Here is a 20,360-nt window from a genome sequence, read left to right on the forward strand (position 1 = left end):
TCCATGACAGAACCCATCCTTACCTTTAAAGTTTTTTTTAAATAAACATTGAAACATGCTATATTTACATTGGCTATTTTTTTTCTTTAGTGCTGGGGATGGAAACTATGTCCTCAAACATGTAACTAAGCAAGTGTTCTACCACGGCGTCCCCAGCCATATGAAATTTATGTTTTATCTCTAATTGATTATCTCTTTTCTGTTGGTTTTTTAGAAATGGGGCATGGTGTGCACTTGGATGTCGGAAGACGTCTTTTGGGAGTCAATTCTCTTCCACCACGTAGGTTCCAGGAACCAAATTCAGGTTGTCGAGCTTGGCAGTGAACACCTTTGCCTGCTAAGGCACATCACCAGCCACAATCTCTGCTAACGAAGCGGATGCCTCATAGCGGATGCAGCTCTTGCCCGATTTTTTTCATCTGTATCTCCACACACAAGAGGCATGGCCGCCATTGAAGAGCACTTGATAAATGTGTTGAATAGAGCAATGACCCAATGACAACACAGGCTATTACAAGAAAGGGAACTGAAGTGTGGGGTAAAGAGTAAAACTTAATCTCAACTTGTATACCTTTTAGTATTTTGTACAAAATTCATATATTACCTCCTGCAAAAGTGATTTAAAAATAGTTAATAAGTTAGTACAGATGACATATAACCAAGGAATTTATTTCTCCACTAAACTGCCTTTCACCTCTAGCTCTTCAGCAAGCAACAAAAAACTTAGCATCATCAAGCTTCAGTCATGAGCAGTGGTCACACTGTTGGTAACAAGGCTCAAAACACACGTATTTCAAAGGAAAAGTTTGCTTCCACCTACTGAAGCCTGAGACTCATGTGCCTCAGCAAACTCTAATGTACACAGCCTACAATAAAGTGTGTTCATGGGGCATGTGCAAGATCAGTGTCTTGATAATTTTTTTTTTAATTAATTATCTGGGCTGGAGAGATGGCTCAGAGGTTAAAAGCACTGGCTGCTCTTCCAGAAATCCTGAGTTCAATTCCCAGCAACCACATGGTGGCTCACAAGCATCTATGATGAGATCTGGTGCCCTCTTCTGGCATACAGGCATACATGCAGGCAGAACATTGTATACATAATAAATAAATCTTTACAAAAAAATTGTTATCCGCTCAATCCCCATCCTGAAAGGCAAAGAGGACGGACATCAGAAGAAGAAGAAAACAGAAAACAAGCTAGGAACCTGCCACAGAGGGCCTCTGAAAGCCTCTGCCCTGCAGACTATCAAAGCAGATGCTGAGACTTATGGCCAACTGTTGGGCAGAGTGCATGGAATCTTATGTAAGATGTGGGAAACAATAAGAGCTGGAGAGGATGGGAACCCCACAAGGAGAGCAACAGAACCAGAAAATTTGAACACAGGGGTCTTTCCAGAGACTCATACTTCAACCAAGTACCATGCATGGAGATAACCGAGAACCCCCCTTGCACAGATGTAGCACATGACAGTTCAGTGTCCAAATGGATTCCATAGTAATGGGAAGAGGGACTGCCTCTGACATAATCTGATTGGCCTGCTCTTTGATCACCTCCCCCTGAGGGGGGAGCAGCTTTACTAGGCCACAGAAGATGACAATGCAGCCACTCCTGATGAGATCTAATAGACTAAGATCAGAAGGAAGGAGAGGGGGACCTCCCCTATCAGTGGACTTGGGGAGGGGCATGCGTGAAGAAGGAGAATGGAGGGTGGGATCGGGAGGGGAGGAGGGAGGGGTTTATGGGGGGATACAAAGTGAATAAAGTGTAATTAATAAAAAAAAATTGTTATCTACAGGCAAAGACAAATAAATGGAAAGGTCAGAGGACAGTGACAATTTTTTATGAACATAATTTTGGGGAACCATGTTAATAAATCACACAGTCAAAAAAGGACAATAAGATACACAAAAATGGGACGAGTGAAGCCGAACATGATCAAATGAAGGAGACTGAATTTCACATGGACACCACAGGAGAATTAACTCTGTAACTTCTGAACACCATATTTGGACCACACCCCTCAAGCTAACACTGGAAAAGAATGTTGCCCTATAGTAAACAAGTTTCTTTTTCACAGAGGTACAAGTCAGCAGTTTCAAACCTACTTTCTTGGTACATGTGGTAGCACACAATGGATGAATAAGCTGTTGATAAAGGCAGGTAGGTACTAGCACTTTGAAAAAGGAGTTGCATGTATGAAAAGCAAATAGCTACAATATATCCAGTAGTATAGGGCTGGAACCTACAGTGTGTAGTACAAATATAGAAATGTCTCTCTCCATATATATATGCACATACACACACACACACACACACACACACACACACCAAGATGGCTATTTGTTAAGAGAGCTAGAAGCAATGGTATCCAGTAGTTATAGCCATACCTAACACCAGGATCTTGATTCTGATTGCATGTGCTAAGGTACTTTGGAGAAAAAGCTGATTCCAGGGCAAGAGTAAGGAAAATATGAGACAGACCTGGACTATCTTAAACCAGAAAATAAAGAGGGCATCCAAGATGGGAACAAGTGAGAAAGACAAAGCACCAGCTTGAAAAGATTTCCATTAGTCAAATCTGAAATAATTCTATTTAATACATGTTAGCAAGGAATGATGACTCGGGCTAGAGAGATGACTCAGTGCAGCTATTCCAGAGGTCCCGAGAGTTCAATTCCCAGCAACCACATGTTGGCTCACAACCATCTATTATGAGATATCATGCCCTCTTCTGGCATGGAGGCACAATGTTGTATACATAATAAATAAATAAATCTTAAAAAAAAAAAAAGAATGATGACTCATTTAAAAATATAAGAATCCAGCCACAAAATCACAGAGTTAGTAACTAATTAGATTATGGAGAAAACCAACTAATAACTGTAAAAAGAATAGTGAAACTAGTAAATCTTAATTTGGCAACACACTTGTCAACAACTGATTCAGGAAAGAATCATCAAAGGATGCTAAACTAGTAGGTAAAAGTTTGGATAGTAACATACGTACAGTCTCTCCTCAGAAGACACTAGCTACAGGGGAAGAACAGCACAGCTTCACTGTGGAGAGCCAGTAGACCCATCTGAGCTGAGTGAGCAAAGTTAACATGCCTAAGAAGACAACGTCTCAAAAGCAAGCACTGAAGAACACTTGGTGTTCCTGCAAAAGATCTAACCGGACAAACCTAGAAGACACCACACCAGAGCAATTGTATTCACGGGTGGATAGAATGTTATCATGAGGGCTGGCAAGATGGCTCAGAGGTTAAGAGCACTGGCTGCTCTTCCAGAGGTCCTGAGTTCAATTCCCAGCAACCACATGGTGGCTCACAAACATCTATACTGAGATCTGGTGTTCTCTTCTGGTGTGCAGGTGTACATGCAGATAGAACAATGTATACATAATAAGTAAAATAATTAAAGAAAAGAATGTCATCATAAAATCCATTGTTTTGTACAATTAAAATATGCTAATTAAAAACAAAGAAAAAAATGTGAAACCACTGTGAAGACACACACTGAGGAACAGGCCCAAACAGTCCAAAAGAAATCAACTAAGCATGTTTTGTTATTATAAGTGGTATTCATGGATGAGCCAAGGAAGATTCCTCAAACAGAGGCTGAGGAAGCACCTTTTTTCTGAAAGCTTGTAAGGTCAATGATGTTACCTAGGATGTTCTAGTTTACTTCTTTATTGTTATGATAAAACACTGACCAAAAGAAACCTAGTGGAAGGAAAGATTTATTTCATCTTACACCTAACAGTCCATCATCAAGGAAGCCATGCCAGGAAGGAATGGCACAGTGGGCTGGGTCCTCCTGCATCCCTCAGCCAGCGAGACATGCCCACAGGCCAACCCAACGGAGCCAGTTCTTCAACTGCGTTTTGCTCTTCCCAGATGTGTCAGGCTGACAGCAAAACTAACTGGGACAAAGTGTGTGGCTGGATTTTAAAAGATTAAAACTTCTAAGTGTGCCAGGAGCGGGTAGGGCACATCTTTAGTGGCAGCACGTGGGAGGCAAACCGAAATTCCGAATGTGTAAGTTCAGCACCTCCTTGGACTATACAGTAAGATCCTGTTGTTCCTGCCTCTTTCTCCTCCCACAAAAAGACGGAACAAAATGAAAGTGTTCTGGGTGCAACAGTGCTAACAGTAACCGTGACAGAAAACTTCAAGGACTCCACAAACCTGCCAGCTACAGAAAGCTGCCTTAATTTCATAATGTTTCAATAATCATTTCTCCCATACTGTGAATACACAAGTCAGAAAAACGACTGCATGTGTCTAACAGAGACAGTTTCAGCTGATGAAATGGCTTCCTCCGGGAAAAGGTCCTTTGATGGCTTAAAACTTGTCTACTTTAAAAAGATGTCCAAAAATTCTTTGATTCCTCCCTCCAAAATAGGTGGAGCCTAACTATTCTGTGAAGCGTGGGCTGAACTTATATTCAACTGTAACAACTGAAATACAACAGAAGTAGCACTGATATTCATAACAGGGCATGCAGATGTATGGGTTCTTCCTCTTTCATCACTGGCTCTGGATGAAGCTGGGTGACATCAGAGGCCCCTCAAGCAGCCCCTCATGAAAGGCACAAGGCCTCTGGATGACAGACATCTGAGTGAGACATCTTGTAAGCAGACCCTCCCAGCCTATCAGCACCTTTTGACAAAGGCCACAGCACTTCAAAAGCCAAACTGAAACTATCAGGCTTTTGGACCTACAGTATTTCTGAGTTCCTGACCCACACTAACAGTGAGGGAAAAAAGTATGTTGTCTGAAACCACTAAATTATGGGTTGCTTTATTAGGCTGCAAGAGATTACTGGTATGGTATTTTAGCTAGTCCATTTGCAGAATTATAATTTCTGTACAAATATTTATTGTGAACTTAGATGAAACTGACTTTTAGAATAATAATTACTGGCTGTATTTCCAGGAATGGAGAAAATAGGATGAATAAGAGTGACTCAGTCAAAATGCCAGGAACGAACCAAATCAAAATAACTAAATTATACCATGAATAGAATACATTTATCTTGTGGAAAAATATAAAAATAAACATTTCAAATAAAGGAATAAGTGATGTGGACAGCAGAGAGATTAGCTAGTAAATCTCAAGTATAGCATTGCTTGGGATAAGATTTCAAGGGTGTCTTGGTTACTTTTCTATTGCTGTGAAGAGACACCATGACCAAGGCAACATAAAAATAAAGGGTCTGCTGAGGGCTTATGGTTTCAGAGGGTGAGTCCATAACCATCACGGAGCAAGGCAGGGAGCAGGCTGGTGCTGGAGCAGCAGCTGAGCGCTCACATCTGATCCGCAAGGTGGAGGCAGTGAGAGTACCAACTGGTAATGGTGTGGGCACCCTTCCTCCAACACCTAATCTTTCCCAAACGCTGCCACCACTGAGGACCAAGCTTGTAAATCTTTGAGCCTATGGTGGTCATTCTCAATCAAACCACCACAAAGGGATTTCTTTGTTAAGTTCTGAATTTGCTTCAAATGCTATCATTCAAAAAACAGCACCGGAGGTCTGGGCATGGTGGCCCTCTCACAGCACTCAGGTGGCAGAGGCGAGTGGATGTCCATGAATTCGAGGCCAGCCTGGTCTACACAGCAAGTTCCAGAGCACAGAGAAACCTTGTCTCAGGAAAAAAAAAAAAAAAAAAAAAAAAAAAAAGCTCTTGTTCATAGGATAATCAGCATTGTGACCTTTAACTGTCAGGCTCCTTTCCTCTCTAAACTTAAAAATGTTACCAAATTATCTTCAAGCATTTAAGTACTAAGATTCTGACCTGTTCTAGCAATTTTTACATACTCTGCAAAAATGTGTGTGGGGTGTGTGTGTGTCCATCATGACATTCATATGCTAGGATCCCATGTTGAAACTAGGAGTTGGCATTAACTAGAAAAAGCATTGGTATTAAGAGTCCAATTAAGGGCTAAAGCACAATACCATCTCTCACTGGCTACAAACTACAGACAAGTTGCTCCCCATTCTCGAGATCACTTAGCTCATTAGTACAACTGGGATAGTTGTCAGGGTTTCAAGATCATTATTAGACTTAAAGAACACACAGGAAGGGCCTCACTCGATACTGCCACTCACTACATGGCTCCTCACTGTTAATGGCCCTTTACTAAGTCAGCTTTCTATCACTGTGACACATGCCTGAGAAGTTGAAAGTGGAAAGGATTTGTTTGTGCTCTCAGGTTCCTGTTTGCGAGCGGCTGGTGCACTGCTTTCTTGCTTCTGCAGTGCAAAAGCACTGATGTGGTGGGAAACATACGATGGACTTACAGTGGCTCACAGTGGCTAGGAAGCAGAGAGGCAAACGGGACTGGGTTGGGTCCCAAATATCTTTTACAATGCCCCAATAACCTAAGTTCCTTCTGGTAGGTCTACCTCCCAGAAGTTCTGCCATCATCCATTAACAGGACTCAGGGGAACATTTAAGATACAAAATGTAACTAGCACTCTTCTTATATGATGCTACATCGTGGGTTTGGAATAGCCTTCCAAGGTCCATGCATTAAGGCTGGGTGCCTGTCATTAGCAGAGGACAGGAGTGCTGCCTGCAGAAGGTGGAGCCTAGTGGGAGGTTTCATTTCATTGGGACAGTGCCCTCAAAGGTGATTGCAAAACCCTAGAGTCTCTAGCCATGACGTGTTTCCCAATACAAATACCCATCACAGGCCTAAAAGTAATGAGTTTGCCAATCATAAACACAAAGCTCCAAAATTATAAGCCAAACTAAACATTTTCTCCTTAAGTTGGTTTATCTCAAATATTTACTAGAGTAAAGGAAAGCAGCTAACATACCACGTACACCTCCCAAACCATGAACTTTAATGCTTTTATGTCTCCTGTTCAGACGCGAAAGTCGCCCAGGAGGTTAATATGTCCAGATTTCTGGGGGGTGGGGGGTAATTTTGGCAAGATCTCACATATCCTGAAGTGGCAGCTTCCCACTCACTATGTAGCTGAAGATGACCATGAACTTCTGAGCCCCCTGCCTCCACCTCCCAAGTGCTGTGATTACAGGCGTGTGCAGCTTGTGCGCCACTGTGCCCAGCTGATTTAGTATTAGAGATCAGACTCGGGGTTTCATGCTTGCTACGCAAGCATTAGACTGTGCTGTCGCGGACTGGATCTTAAATGTCATCCCAAGGCCTCTACCAACTAAGCTTCATCTCCAGTCCCAGGCTTATTATCATTCTGAGAGATTACAATGGCTTATGAATTGAAATCAAAACTGAACACTTACCCACTCGACAAGCACAAGTCCCTGGCCTGCAATCAATATTTATATAGCCTTAGCATATTCCTTGTAGCAGTCTATTTTCTTTCTCTAATTGCACTCTCTCTTCTACCAAATTACAAATTGGATTGCAAAGAAAAAAAGTTAAACATGTCTGTACTCCTCATGGCCCCTTGCATACAAAAAGCTGACAAATTTAACTTCAAGTATGATCTGAACATTTTAAAACTCAGGCATCGTCCCCCAACCCGACAACACACGTGCATACATTCATCACGTCTACATCAGTTGTTTTCACGTTTGGGTCCAGCGTAGCACCACCTGGGCACTTGTTCAAGCTGCAACCCTTCAAGCCAGCCTAGACTTGCTCAATCTGAAACATGGAGAGCCTGGACCACTGTGGTTTACCACAGCCTCTGTGCATGTATGCTGCATGCTCTAGTTTTCAAACTGCCATAGTTTTAAGGTTCTCCAAATTGCATGGATTGGAAACTTAGTCCTCAGTGTAACTGTGTTGAGATGGTGCATCTGTGAGGTAGTAAGGCATGAGGCCTCTGTTGCTACTGCAGGAATGGGCTCCTATAAGAGGAGAAAGGGACAGATAGCACCTGACCTTGGACATCTCAACTTCTAGAAGTCTGAGGAAACAAATTTCTGTCATTTATAAACTCTTCAGTCCAGCATTTTCTCACAGAAACAGAATAGAGATTGAGAGCTGGTGTAGCCAAGAAATGACCTGAGTTTAAATGATGATTCGCCTGTTTTCCCCAGTTCTACTCTTTATCCTTTGCGGTCCCACTCTGATTTCTTAGGGAGTTAGACCACCTGCTTCCACATCTCTTACAGTCACTGCAGTGACCCTGCCACTGGTTCAGCGTTTGTGTGCACAGCATGTGCTGATATCACCGAGCACACGCTGCGGTACTCAGTCTGCGCAATAATTCTCTAACTCCAACAAAAAGCTGAGGAGAAAAGACATTAGTCTGTGGCAAGGTCACACAGCCAATAAATGGTACACAGGGATTTGGCCTTGCTATCTTCCTACCTCCAAAGTTCCCAAAGTTAGTGATCTGACCCGCCCCCTAGACAACTGCTATTCATGTGTTCACGTGGTCTCAGCTGTTATTTACATTACAGTGCTCCTGGCCCTCTCTTCAACTCTGAGGTAGAATTAGTAGATTCTGCTACCTACCTAGATCTGTCTACTTAAAATTAACACAGCACCACTGCTCCCTCCTTTATTTTCTAAGTTAATGGCATCATAATCAGCCACTTGCTCACTGCAGATGTACCATTTTGAATTTATTCTTCCTCCCCCTATGTGTTCTTACATTTTTAACTTTTAGCAACTAACATGTTTCTGACCTCTACCCATCCCACTTTCCCCTCCTGAGATACCAGCACGTCGCTGTGCCTCTACTCTAAGGCAACCTATGTGGGACTGTTGGTTGGTTCCTGTGATGTGCTTCATCTACTTTCCTTAGCTTTCCATTGCCAAGTAAATGAACAGTGCATCTAGACCTTTTAGAACAGAGAGGGCCAGATATGGTGGTACCCCTTTAATCCCAACATTCAGGAGGGAGACGCAGGTGGATCTCTGTGAGTTCCCGGCTAGACTGGTCTACATAACCAGTTTCAAGACAACCAGGGCTAAAGAGAGAGAGACCCTTTCCAGAGAGAGAGAGGGAAATAGGATAGCATGAAAGAGCTTGAAAGATCCCTTAGGTCCCTTCATAATTTGGCTCAACTCATCAAACCGGTAAAAAAAAAAAAAAAAAAAAAAAATCAAAAAGTTTCCAAAAGGACCATTCAATTTTAACATTTAGCAAAGACAATCTACCTAGAAAGTTCCCTTCCTCTTTACATACAGCAAAAATCTATTTAACCTTTGAGGCTAAGGTCTACCCTCTTCTCTCCTAATCTTTTACCACCCATGTTTTCCCAAACAGTCAATTTCTCTAGTACTTTATTAATTCTAAAAGTAATTAATTTATCACAATATACAACAACCAGTGGCTTGTCATCTCTGATGAACACATATATGTCAAGGGTATTACAGCATCTCATTCACCCGCGTCCTCTCAGCACCCGGCAGAATGAATAGCTAGTCATAGCTTGCACCTCATAAATATTTGCTGAGTTGTTAAATAATGCAACATTTGCCAAGTAACTCTACACATCTCAGCAATTCAACCCCAGGCTTACAAACCATCCTACAGAATTTTGTCTTTTGAGAGGGAGGGAGAATGAAGGGGAGACAGAATCCCACATAGCTCTGGCCAGCTTCACAATCACTGTTGCAGAGGATGCTGCTGAACCCGAGCCTCTTTCCATTACTTTCCAAGTGCCGAGATTACAAGTATGTGTCACTACACAGAGCTCAAGAACTTTCTAATAATAAACAGTTAAAGATGATTTCCTATTCTCCAACAGTTGTCTAATTACTCTCAGAGCTTTTTGTCAATGTTTCTCAGTATCTTTCTTCAGGTAGACTTCCTTTCTAGCTAACATTATTTGTATTTCTGTCACAGGCTCAGGAGTTATTGAGAGATAATCACAATGAAATCTCTGTCACTGTGTATAGTTATGATGACGAATCTGGTTACATCATTTCTGTAAATGTCCAGAACAGAAAGCAGCCTAAGCCCATTACGTAGATTTTGAGGACTGGGCCATGCAATACTGACGACCTAGGATAAATGAACAGGAAAGAAGCATTTATTCCAATTACTAAATGAAATCAATGGACACAGAAATGTCAGATAGCCTCTCAGCAAAACGGCAGTCCGTGTCTGTAATCCCAGTACTCAGGAAGCGGAGTCAGGAGGATCATACTAAGTCTGACAACAACGTGGTCTATGTAACAAGTTGTAGGCCAGCCAGGTAGATATGGTAAAAACCTATCTCCAGAAACATAGAGATGTTTTAAAAGAATAACACGTGTAACTGACTCCTGTCTAAGACTTTGTTCTGATTAATACTGCCTCATTCCACCCTGCAAAGAGACTCAGTTCCAGTTTGACTTTTTTTTTTCCTATAACAAAACCGCCTTGGGGGAGGGCTTATTTTGTTTACAAGTTAACTGTCCATCGTTATGGAAAGCCAAGGCAGAAACCTGGAGGCAAAAGACATGCTGTTTCCTGGCTTGCCTTCTCCCACAACCCAGGGGTGTGGGTGGGTTCTCCTACATCGATTATCAAGTAAGAAAATGTTCCCACAGCTTCATACACAGGCCGATCTGATGGAAGCAATTCCTCAGTAGAGGTTCCCTTTTCCCAGTGAGTCTAGTTTGTCAAGTTGACAAAAACACTAACCAGCTCAGGTTCTACCCTATTGTTACGAGTTGTTCTCCTCCCACCCTATTAAATTTTCTCCCTCCACTATTTCTGTATGAGGAACCTTTCTCTGCTCCACTCACACGTCTCCTCAAAATATCCCTCCACCACCCTACCACCAATTTAATCCACATTAAATTTTCACCACAGGATTTAACTCTTTCCTAATTCCCGTTTTACGCTTCTTTTAATGCCCAGCCCTATCTCTGACCCTTGTATAAATCTCTCCTTTACTATAGTTTCACCTAATACTACGAACTCATTTTGGTTCCTTGACTGTTTTATATATGCATGCTTTCTATTCATGACCAGACAGCCCATTATGAAAGAAAAAAGGCCTGGCCACCTACCTCACCTGTGACCCCACAATCCCCTCACTAATTTCGCACAACTCTAGAAAGAGGGAGGCAGTTGTATTAAATATGTGACAGACAAAACTAAATGCTTCTTGAATACTGATAAACCAATTATGCACAATTCGATGCAGTATCTCCTGTGTCGACTCTGTAGCCTGCAGTTATGTAGGAGACACAAGCAAAAAAAGGAAAACGGATGACCAGTGCTAAAAGTTCATAGAAGAACAGGGGATTCTGAGTATTTGGTCTTACACAGCAAGTTTTATGGATTCTAAGACGTGAGAACTTTTTATGCCCTCCTTCACAGAGTGTCAGTTATAAAACCGAGTCTCTGGGTTGTAAATTCTGGGTGAAAACTCTGAAGGTACGGCCCTCGATTTTTATGCATGATTAAATGTCAGTGATCCCTATCCTGTCACTGGTTTTAGGCACTGCCTTTAAAAGGTAACAGGAGAAATTACTTCTTCCATTTGTCTCCATTCTTTCCCAAGGACAGTTAGACCCTCCACCACACACCCGTCCCACTAGTGTCCTTCACACTACTGGCTGGTGGCTAGTTGCATCTTTTTACTCCAGCTTCGCCATTCCAGCCCACACACGGAAAACGCAATCTATACCTCCACCCCAATAAGTAACAGCCAGCACTGCAAACAAACACAAAACGCAGGTCTGCCCTACCCTCGAGGGCCTTGCAATGGCCAAAGCACATACATCACAGTTCTGCGAAATAAACACAAGAGCGGGTTTGAGTGTACGCGGAGGTAAGAACACTGGATAGACAGTCCCTTGGCTTCAAAATGTGCACCAACACGGGATAAAAATGTCAGAGGAGCACGTGGGCATACACGTGAGGCTGGAAGGTCCAAGCAACAGGTCAGCCAACCGGCATCTACACTGACAGGGCGCCTTCCCCCGCTCGTGGGTGTGCCCGACGCTCACGCAGTCAGGGATTCTCTCCGTGACAACCCGCTCCTACTCCGACGAAGCCCTTGGCGCTTAACCCGAAACTTCGTGAACCCCAAACCCCGAGGGTCCCCGTTTCCGCCTTTGTCAGGCTCGCACTGTGGCGTCCCGGTCCCGGCGCGAGGCTGCTGAGGACCGCGGGCTTCTCCCGCTTCCGAATTCCTCGGCGGAAGGGAAACGGGCAGCGTCACCCTGGAACCCGGGCACTGGTCCCTCGGCAGCCGTCTCCAGCGAGCCCCCTGGAGCGCCAGGCCCCGGAACTGACCCTCGTCGGCCCCCGTCCCGCCCCCGGAACCAGCGGCCGAGGGGCGTGGAGCGGCGGGCGCGGGGACGGCGGGGGGCGCGCGTCCCCGCGCCCCGGGCCCGCGCAGCAGGTGCGGCCGGGCCCCACCTCCCCGGAGCGGCCCCGGCGACTCACCCCGACGATGATCCTCCGCGACCCAGCCGCCTCCACACACGTCCCTTCCGCCGGTAGCGAACCCGCGTCGTGGCCACCGCCCCCTGGACCGCCGCCGTCGCCGCCTTCCTCGCCGCCGCCGTCGCGGCGCGCGCCCGCTTTCACGTACAGCGCCGTGGCCGCGCACGCGCCCTGCGCGCTGACGTCACTTAGCAACGGCTCAACCCTGGGCCCGGAGGACCCAGGATTTCAGGGGCCCGGGGTCGTCTCCGGCGGCGTCTTGCGGCTGGTCTCGAAGGGTCGGAGCCGCTGCCCCTCCTGAACTGGGCTCTAAGGGTGTGGCCGCCCTGCGGGCCCCTGGTTCAAGGTAAACACGTCATCCTACGTCACTGAATAGCGTCATGGGTCGCGTCACTGCCTATGGGGAAGAGCCGGAGCGCCTGTTGGAAGAAAGCCTCATCCTTCTGCAGTCAGTCTCTTGCCTTTCGTGCTAGGTGCACGAGAGTTGTACAAGGAGGAAGAAGGAGCCGAGCGAGTCGTTAACAGCATCAAGGGGCTGTGAAGGCCAGGCCTGGGATCCCGTGACTCAGTTTCCTCGTTCTGTAAGTGGGACGACTAACACCCGACCTGCCCGCGCTAGGGAGTTGTGAATTTAACACGAAATAATGCGTGCCGGGCTGCGGGGGAGCCACGTCTCGTTCGAACTCCGAATTTCAAGGTCCTAGCAGAAGCCGGGACGTTAACCACCACTTTCCAAGACTAACAGATGTAAAGTAGAAAGCCCTTCACAGAAGAAAAAACAAAACAAAACAGGTAGAGCAGGAAAAGCAGGAACTGCGGACTTTGAAGCCGTGGAAGCAGGGTTGCAAGTCTGATACTGGCTGAAACTGGAGAGCCGTCTCCCTTGAAAGTTGGGTACCTATCAGGGAGGGGGGCCTTGAAGATGGAAAACTTCGTTCCAAGCAAGGACGTCTTAAATAGGAGTGAAAATGAACAGAAACAGCAAGGGCTGGGCCAGGGAAGCCCATCTGAGGCTACTGGAAAAGCGATCCGAACCAAGGCGCTGACAGTAGGGATGTTAGCTGGCGGGGTGGGGTGGGGGCGGGGGGCATGACTCAGTAACTCGGGTTTCTAGTGTGGTTGCTGAGACAGGTGGGAGTAACATTTAGCCAGATGTAAAGAAAGCTGCCTTTGTGTCTGCAGGTGTGTAAGTTACCAAACGGTAACGCCATTCCTTACCGATGACGGGTAGTGTGGTGAGTTTGAAGGTGGGCACGTTGGTTGGGAAGACACGCCCCACTCATCTTTCATGCAGAACGCTACCATTAATTTAGGACTTCTAGATTTTGCTACACGCATCCCCAGTTTCCTTTTCCTTGGAGAATTGACTTCCGGATTAGTAAATAAAAAATAAAATAATTAAAAAAAAAAAAACCAAGCCGGACATGGGAAGTCTCTGGAGGAACTGTTAGGTTGTGGCATCAAGCTGCCTAATCTAGGGCTACAAAGCAAATCCTAGAGTTTAACATTAGGGAACCGCCCACAGGTGATACCCAGGTCCAACTTTGTTAGTGGTGGTTTACAGAAAAATGCTCCCCATCTGGAACGGGGCAGAAGGGAGTCTGCAGACATGGTTCAGTTAAGGGTATGAGGACAGTGCCCTGAACTGGCCTGCTGTGCCAGCGACAAGAGCATCAGACTCAGAAGAAAGCATACGAGAGAAGCAGAGGGCACAGCTTTGAAGATACTGCCCAGTGAGCCTTGAAAATGGAACAAAGGAGTGCAGGCAGCCTATAGAAGCTGGAAAGGGCAAGCAATGCTTAGAGCTTGACCTCGAACTGTAACAAGAATTGTTATTAAGCCAGCCAGTTTGTACTAACTTGCCACAACAGCCATAAGAAACTAGTACAGTCAGTAATAAAAATGACAGCGTACTGGTGCATTGTCCTTTATTGAGGAAAAAGAGGACAGTTCATCAGGCTGCCCCACAGATTCAGCGCTGTGACTGAGGTCTAATGGAGGGACCTCCACATTTAGAGGAGAATGTCAAATAGCTAAACTACACAGGTCTGTAAAGGACAATAAGACCTGGGCATGGATGAAGTCAAGGAAACAAAATAATTACCTCAACTTTTAAGTTAGATTCAGTTGCTTATAACAGCATCCTTAAAATTCCAACTAAAGCCATTTCACCAAACACTTGAGAGTTTAACATAAGATGTGCCAACTTCTGTCCAGACAACCCTGGCTATTGCTCAGATAGTCAAGCAATTCAGTTTGGAGTAGAGGTAAACACATAGGAAGACGGCTGTCCTGACTGGTTTGGGTTTATTATTGTTTTGGTTTTGTTGGCCTTGTTTCTGTTGTTGTTCAGGTGTAAGCATACTAAAGTAACAATGGTGCTTACACATGCGAAGTACATAGTTCCAGTACCTGTGCTGCCTCTGGTATAGGCATTACTAGCTCATTTAAGTCTTGTAACAGCCCTTTGGGTAGGTGATATTATTAATTACAATACTCAGAAAGCTATATCACAGAAAATTTAAGTAATTACTCAATTTTACAAAATTAGTAAGAGAGCTGGTATTCCGTATGCTACAACCAATAAACTAACCCTTCACACCACCTACTCCCTGTTCACATGGAGAGGTGCTGGCAAAGAGGGGCTTTCACAGCTCAGCAGTGTTTGTGTTACAGGGCTGCTGTGTGTCTGATCCCACTCTGTCCTTACAGGAACACCAGGGAATCTTCCTTTCGAGTTGGAAGCTATAAATTCTTTGCCCCCTCTTGACAATTGATGTGTCTCTCTTTATAGGCGATGTGAGTTACATAGCTGAATTGCATAACCGTGTTTCTCTCTTCGTGTCCCTGCCCCCAAAGCCCTGTGTGAATTGGTTCGCTTGGCATGAGTGACTGAGTGGCTCAGTGTGCGCATCCCTCTCCGTTAGCGTGGTGGTTTCCCATCATCACCTTAACAAAATAGCTGAGATGACCATGTTGGTTCCGGCTCACAGTTCTAGAGGTTTCAGTCTGGTATCCAGTGGCTCCATTGTTTCAGGTCCATGAAAAGACAGAGTGTGCGGAGGAGATAAACCAGGAAGCAAAAAGAAACAAGGCCAGGATCCCAGGATCCCCTTCAAGGGCACGCTTTTTAATGTCTTAAGGACCACCCTCTGTTTTAAGTGGTGTTTAATATTTACTATTGATTTATCTTTTAGTAATCCTGCTGTTAAACCTAAACAGCTGTATAACCAAATCACCACACAGAGACTGGGTTTATTTAATAAACCTAGAACACAATGCTGGGCAATAGTTTCTCCCTCCTAAACCTTCAAGCCTTCATAGTTTCCTAACATTTAGATTTCACCCATATACTTGCTTTTAGTGATACATCAGGTCCAGCCCATCTCTAGAGGTTTGTCTGCCTTCAGTTCCTTTCTTTCCTGCCATGGCTGTGGAGCTGAGCTAGTTGAGCCAGCCACAGCATAAAAGAGCGATGCTTATTTACCCCTCAGTTAAACTGCAGCAGCAGCCAGTTTTGTTATGGAAGTCTCAGGTCTGCCCACAGGAGGCTGTCTTTTGCTCCTGGGCTGGTTTAAGAGTCTCTCCTAAAGAGAAAGTAAATGACCTGGGAGTTTTTTAGGTTTTAAGTTTGGATTTTATCACTGGGAGCTTCCCCCCTCCAAATTATATTTAAGTATGATTTAAAGGGTGTGGATTCTTATATTAGTTGGGCACCATTTGTTGTTGGGCGCTTAAATTTTACTACTGATATATCTTCTGGTAATGCTGCTGTTAGTCCTAAACAGCTGTATAACCAAATCACCACACAGAGACTGGGTTTATTTAGTTAACCTAGAGCACAATGCTGGGCAATAGTTACTCCCTCCTAAACCTTCAAGCCCTCCTAACATTTAGATTTCACCCATTATACTTGCTTTTAGTGATATATTAGGTCCAGCCCATCTCCACCTAGTTCCAAGATCTCTCCTCCAGCTCTGCTCCTCTCTTAGCTCTCTTCTCCCTTTCTCCTCCCACCCATTTCCTGCCCTCTAGCTCCTCCCCTCTTTCCTGTCCTCTGGCTCCTCCCATTGTACAACATTGTAGCTAGTTGCTTTATTTTGGCCTGTTTACACACAGTTGAGACAGGATGCTTAGAATAAGTATCACAATGCATTATCCAGATTGAAACCAGAGAGTAGGGGGGAAAATCAGCATCTGAATGAACAAGGGTAAGGTGCATACATTTCAAAAGAACATTATACCAACAACCCTCTGTACCTCACACTGAAGGCTCCACCACCTCCTGCTGATGCTTCCTGGGAACCTTTGGTATATGAGCCTCAGAGGACATTCCAGATCCAAACTACAGAAGTTGAAAGTTTTTCTGCATATAATAATTGTAGAAACTACCAAAAATTTCCTTATTTGCTAAATCATTGACAGCATAGACTTTAGAATTTAAAAAAAAAAAAAAAAACTCATTTTAAAAAGAATGCTTTTGGGCCAGCCGTATGGCTCAACAGATAAAAACACTTGTTAAGCCTGATGACCTGAGTTCATTCCAGGGAACCCACAGGGTAAAGAGAACTGACTTCTGCATGTCATTCTATGTCTACCGCATGCATATGGCACACATGTTCATATACATACACACAAAACGTGTTTGCTGTACTCTGACCTCCACACATGAACTGTGGCATGCACATGCCCATACACACATGATTTCTTAGATGTTTGTAACTTTAATATTTAGATTCCGGATAGAACTAGTTTAAAGGTTCATGACTTTGAAAGTCCAGATTGAAAGAACCATTGTCTGGACCAGAAAGTATTTCAAGTAGCATGAAAGAGCCATGTGGCCATTCTTGTTTGTTTGTTTATATAAAATCTATATAACATGTGGGGTCTCTGCCTTAGAAAGAAGAAAGTGTTTTTTTCCCAAGTGCTGACGATACTTTGTTATGATGGAGTTTAACGTATGTAGTTGACCTGATTGCTCAGCATTTGTCAATGAAAATGTAGTTCCAAAACTCCATTTTCTAAATTTAATTGGCTTAACTCCAATAACTAATACCTAGTTAGTCTCTTTTTGTTTGTTTTGTTTTGTCTGTGAGAGCGGCCTAACTATATAGCCCAGGCTGTCCTTGAACCCCCAGAGATCTGTCTGCCTTCTGGGTGCTGGGATGAAAGGAATGTGCCATGTACCATGCCATGCATGCCTAAAGTTCAGGGGTATGGTTTGCATTGATCCTTCTAGGTACATCTGTCAGCCAGTCACCTTGATAATAGCCATACATTTCCTAAGAGCCCATTCAGATGTTCTTATAGTCAGGAGTGAACACTGTGGCTGGAGAGATGGCTCAGAGGTTAGGAGTGTGTCCTGCTTTGGCCTGAGGACCTGAGTTTGGTTCCCAGCACTCAGAGCGAGCAGCTCACTTCTTGGAACATCTCTTTCAGGGGATCCAATGCCCTCTTCCGACCACCAAACTTCTGTAATCACATATGCACATACCCACACAGAGACACACACACATACACAGTGTATACTAATATACTAACATGTATGCTAATACTTTCTTGAAACATATTTAACCCAAATCCTTCATCACTCTCCAACAGCACACGTCCGTGCTTAAATAGCTCAGGCATACGGTAATGTTCTGTGCCCGATTAGCAGAGTTTCCCCATGTGGTAAAATAGAAGCATCCAGCATCATCAGTCTTGAAATCATTTAATCTCTTAAGTATTGGCAACTAGTGTGAACTTTAAAAAAGAAAAAAGAGAACAAGAAAATAACCCGTGAGTTTACAGACCTTCTGCTCTGCTGGATAAAACTTGATGATTTTTAACACGATTTTCCTTATTTTTGAACACCTGGTTTTATGAAAATTCCTTGATTGCCTGTGCCCCCCAGCTACCGCCACAGAGACAGGAATGATTACACGGGGTGACTCACTCTGCACAAAAAGCCATCAGCCCCCTGCCATCTGCCGCCGACATTATTGAACTCTGGCATTGAACACAGTGCCAGCTGGTCCCACGGAAAACACACTTGTCCATATTGTCTGGAGCCCACACCTGCAAACCTTCCCCCACTCCCTGCCACAAGTGTTTGTCAACTTGTCAAGGGCATTCCAGAAACTACAGATAACTTTCCCGTAAGACTGCTGTGCCCTGGGTGGCTCTGCATCCCTCAAGAATATCTCCCACAGGTCTTTTGAAGCATCCTTTTCCTGGGTAAGGAAACTGGGACTCTGTGGTTTCTCTTCATGTTGGCTGCCCTGAGGCACTGACTCAAATTCATGGCTCTGGGCTAGGAATGCAACTCTACTGTAGAGGATTGGTCATAGCTTGTGCAAGACCTCACTGTGGGTTCAATCCCCAGCACCATAGAGAAAGATAAGGAAAAAAAAAAAGTGACGTGTACCCAGGTCTGAAGTCACAGGCTGCATATCTGCATTCTGCTTTGTTCCCTGGTCCAAGCATGTTCGAGGTTTGCTTGCTCAGATTCACATATAAGTGTCTGCTGTCTCTGTGCAATTGGAACAGTTGTCTCAGGTTGTTTGGTAAATGTGCTTATGATGGCTATCTACTGCATAAAATGTAGCCCTGTGCCCTCACTTCAGGCTGGGAAGGTTGTGTGTGTCTAATGAGTCCTCCAGGGTTTAGTAAGAGCGAGAACCCTGAGTTACCTTCAGAGAAGCTTGAGCATTACCTCGGCTGCAGGATGATACCGCTTTTTCTTCTGAGGAGATGGATAAATCATAGTGAACAAGTCCCGAGTTCTCTAAGCCACTCAGTTGCTCCCATCTCTCAATGCTCTCTTCCAGTAGGTGAATTTCAAAAAAATAAATACCATAGTCTTTGCTTAGAACTCTGTTCTACCTCACAGATTAATATCTGATTATTTTGGGTAGTACAAGTTTCCATGTGTATACCTTAACAGCACATGACATGTTTTAAAAAAGATTCATTATTGTCTTCATTTGTTTGTTTCTCTGTGCACCCCTGGCTATCCTAGAACTCACTCTGTAGACCATGCTGGCCAAGACCTCAGCGAGCCGCCTGCCTCTGCCTCCTGAGGGCTGGGATTAAAGGCATGTGTACCACCTCCACCTGGCTTCTTGGTTGTCTTAATACATTTTTAGTGTTTATGTAGGTGGAGTTGGTTGAGAAGAGTGACTATTCTTAGACACTGTCTTCAGATACCAGTTAAGTTATCTCACTGATTTAATGTTTTAATCCTGAAAGTATCGCTAGTATAGGTTACTAAAGCAACTTATAAATGCAAGCCAAATATTACAGCATACCACAATTTTTATACTTGAATTTTGACATTTCTTCATTTTATTTTTGTTTGTTTGGAGACAGGATTTCTCTGTGTAATAGCCCTGTCTGTTCTAGAACTCACTCTGTAGACCAGCCTGGCCTCGAACTCAAAGAGATCCAGGGTCTGCCTCTCCCTCTCAAGTACTAGGATTAAAGGCATGTGCCACCACCACGCAGCCTCTTTATTTCTCAATATGCCAAGAACCTAAAAAAAAAAAAATTAATGATGGCCTAGGCTTTCTGTTGTTGTAAATAAAATTGGTGTTGGGCTAAATAGAGTTTATTATTTGCCCTATGATTATTTCAATGTATTATTTAACCTGCTATCACAATTACTAAGACATAGGCACCTGTTAGATTTTATAATTGCCTTATTTACCTGAGGCCTAGCAGATATTTCCACCTACGCTATCTCCATAACCTCCCGGCCTGAATCCCATGCCGTCTGCCTTAACCATTTCTACTTGGCTACCTCCCATCCATAATCTTACTAATACTTGCTTTTATTTTTCTTCCCGGTGTTTTCTCCATCCATGCCATCCGCAGAGTTCTTCCTCCTGGCCCACGTGGCTCCTCCTCTATGCTAACCCATCATGGTGCGCTCCTTCCTCCTCTCTTCCCATCTGTTTGTCTGTTTCCTATTTGTGATTCTCCTGTTGCCAAAAACCAGGAACCTTAGCCACGCCTACCCACTCTGCCCTGCCCAGATTTTA

At 44.2% G+C, this 20,360-nt stretch overlaps 1 protein-coding gene across 2 annotated transcripts in view; it reads right to left on the reverse strand.

Moving 5' to 3' along the window:
- The window catches only part of Btbd9 (BTB domain containing 9), a 346,626-nt gene extending 334,159 nt beyond the window's left edge, over positions 1–12,467 (reverse strand). The window contains exon 1 of one of the 2 annotated variants that reach the window (XM_060369206.1): positions 12,337–12,467. The gene's annotated coding sequence lies outside the window, so the exon portion shown is untranslated. Of the gene's footprint in view, positions 1–11,633; positions 11,848–12,336 lie in introns of those variants that run through there. The other variant, XM_060369205.1, reaches the window with a different exon arrangement.
- Between the last annotated feature and the right edge of the window lie 7,893 nt (positions 12,468–20,360).

Source organism: Meriones unguiculatus, chromosome 16 (genome assembly GCF_030254825.1).
Source record: "Meriones unguiculatus strain TT.TT164.6M chromosome 16, Bangor_MerUng_6.1, whole genome shotgun sequence".
In the NCBI taxonomy this organism is placed as follows: domain Eukaryota; kingdom Metazoa; phylum Chordata; class Mammalia; order Rodentia; family Muridae; genus Meriones; species Meriones unguiculatus.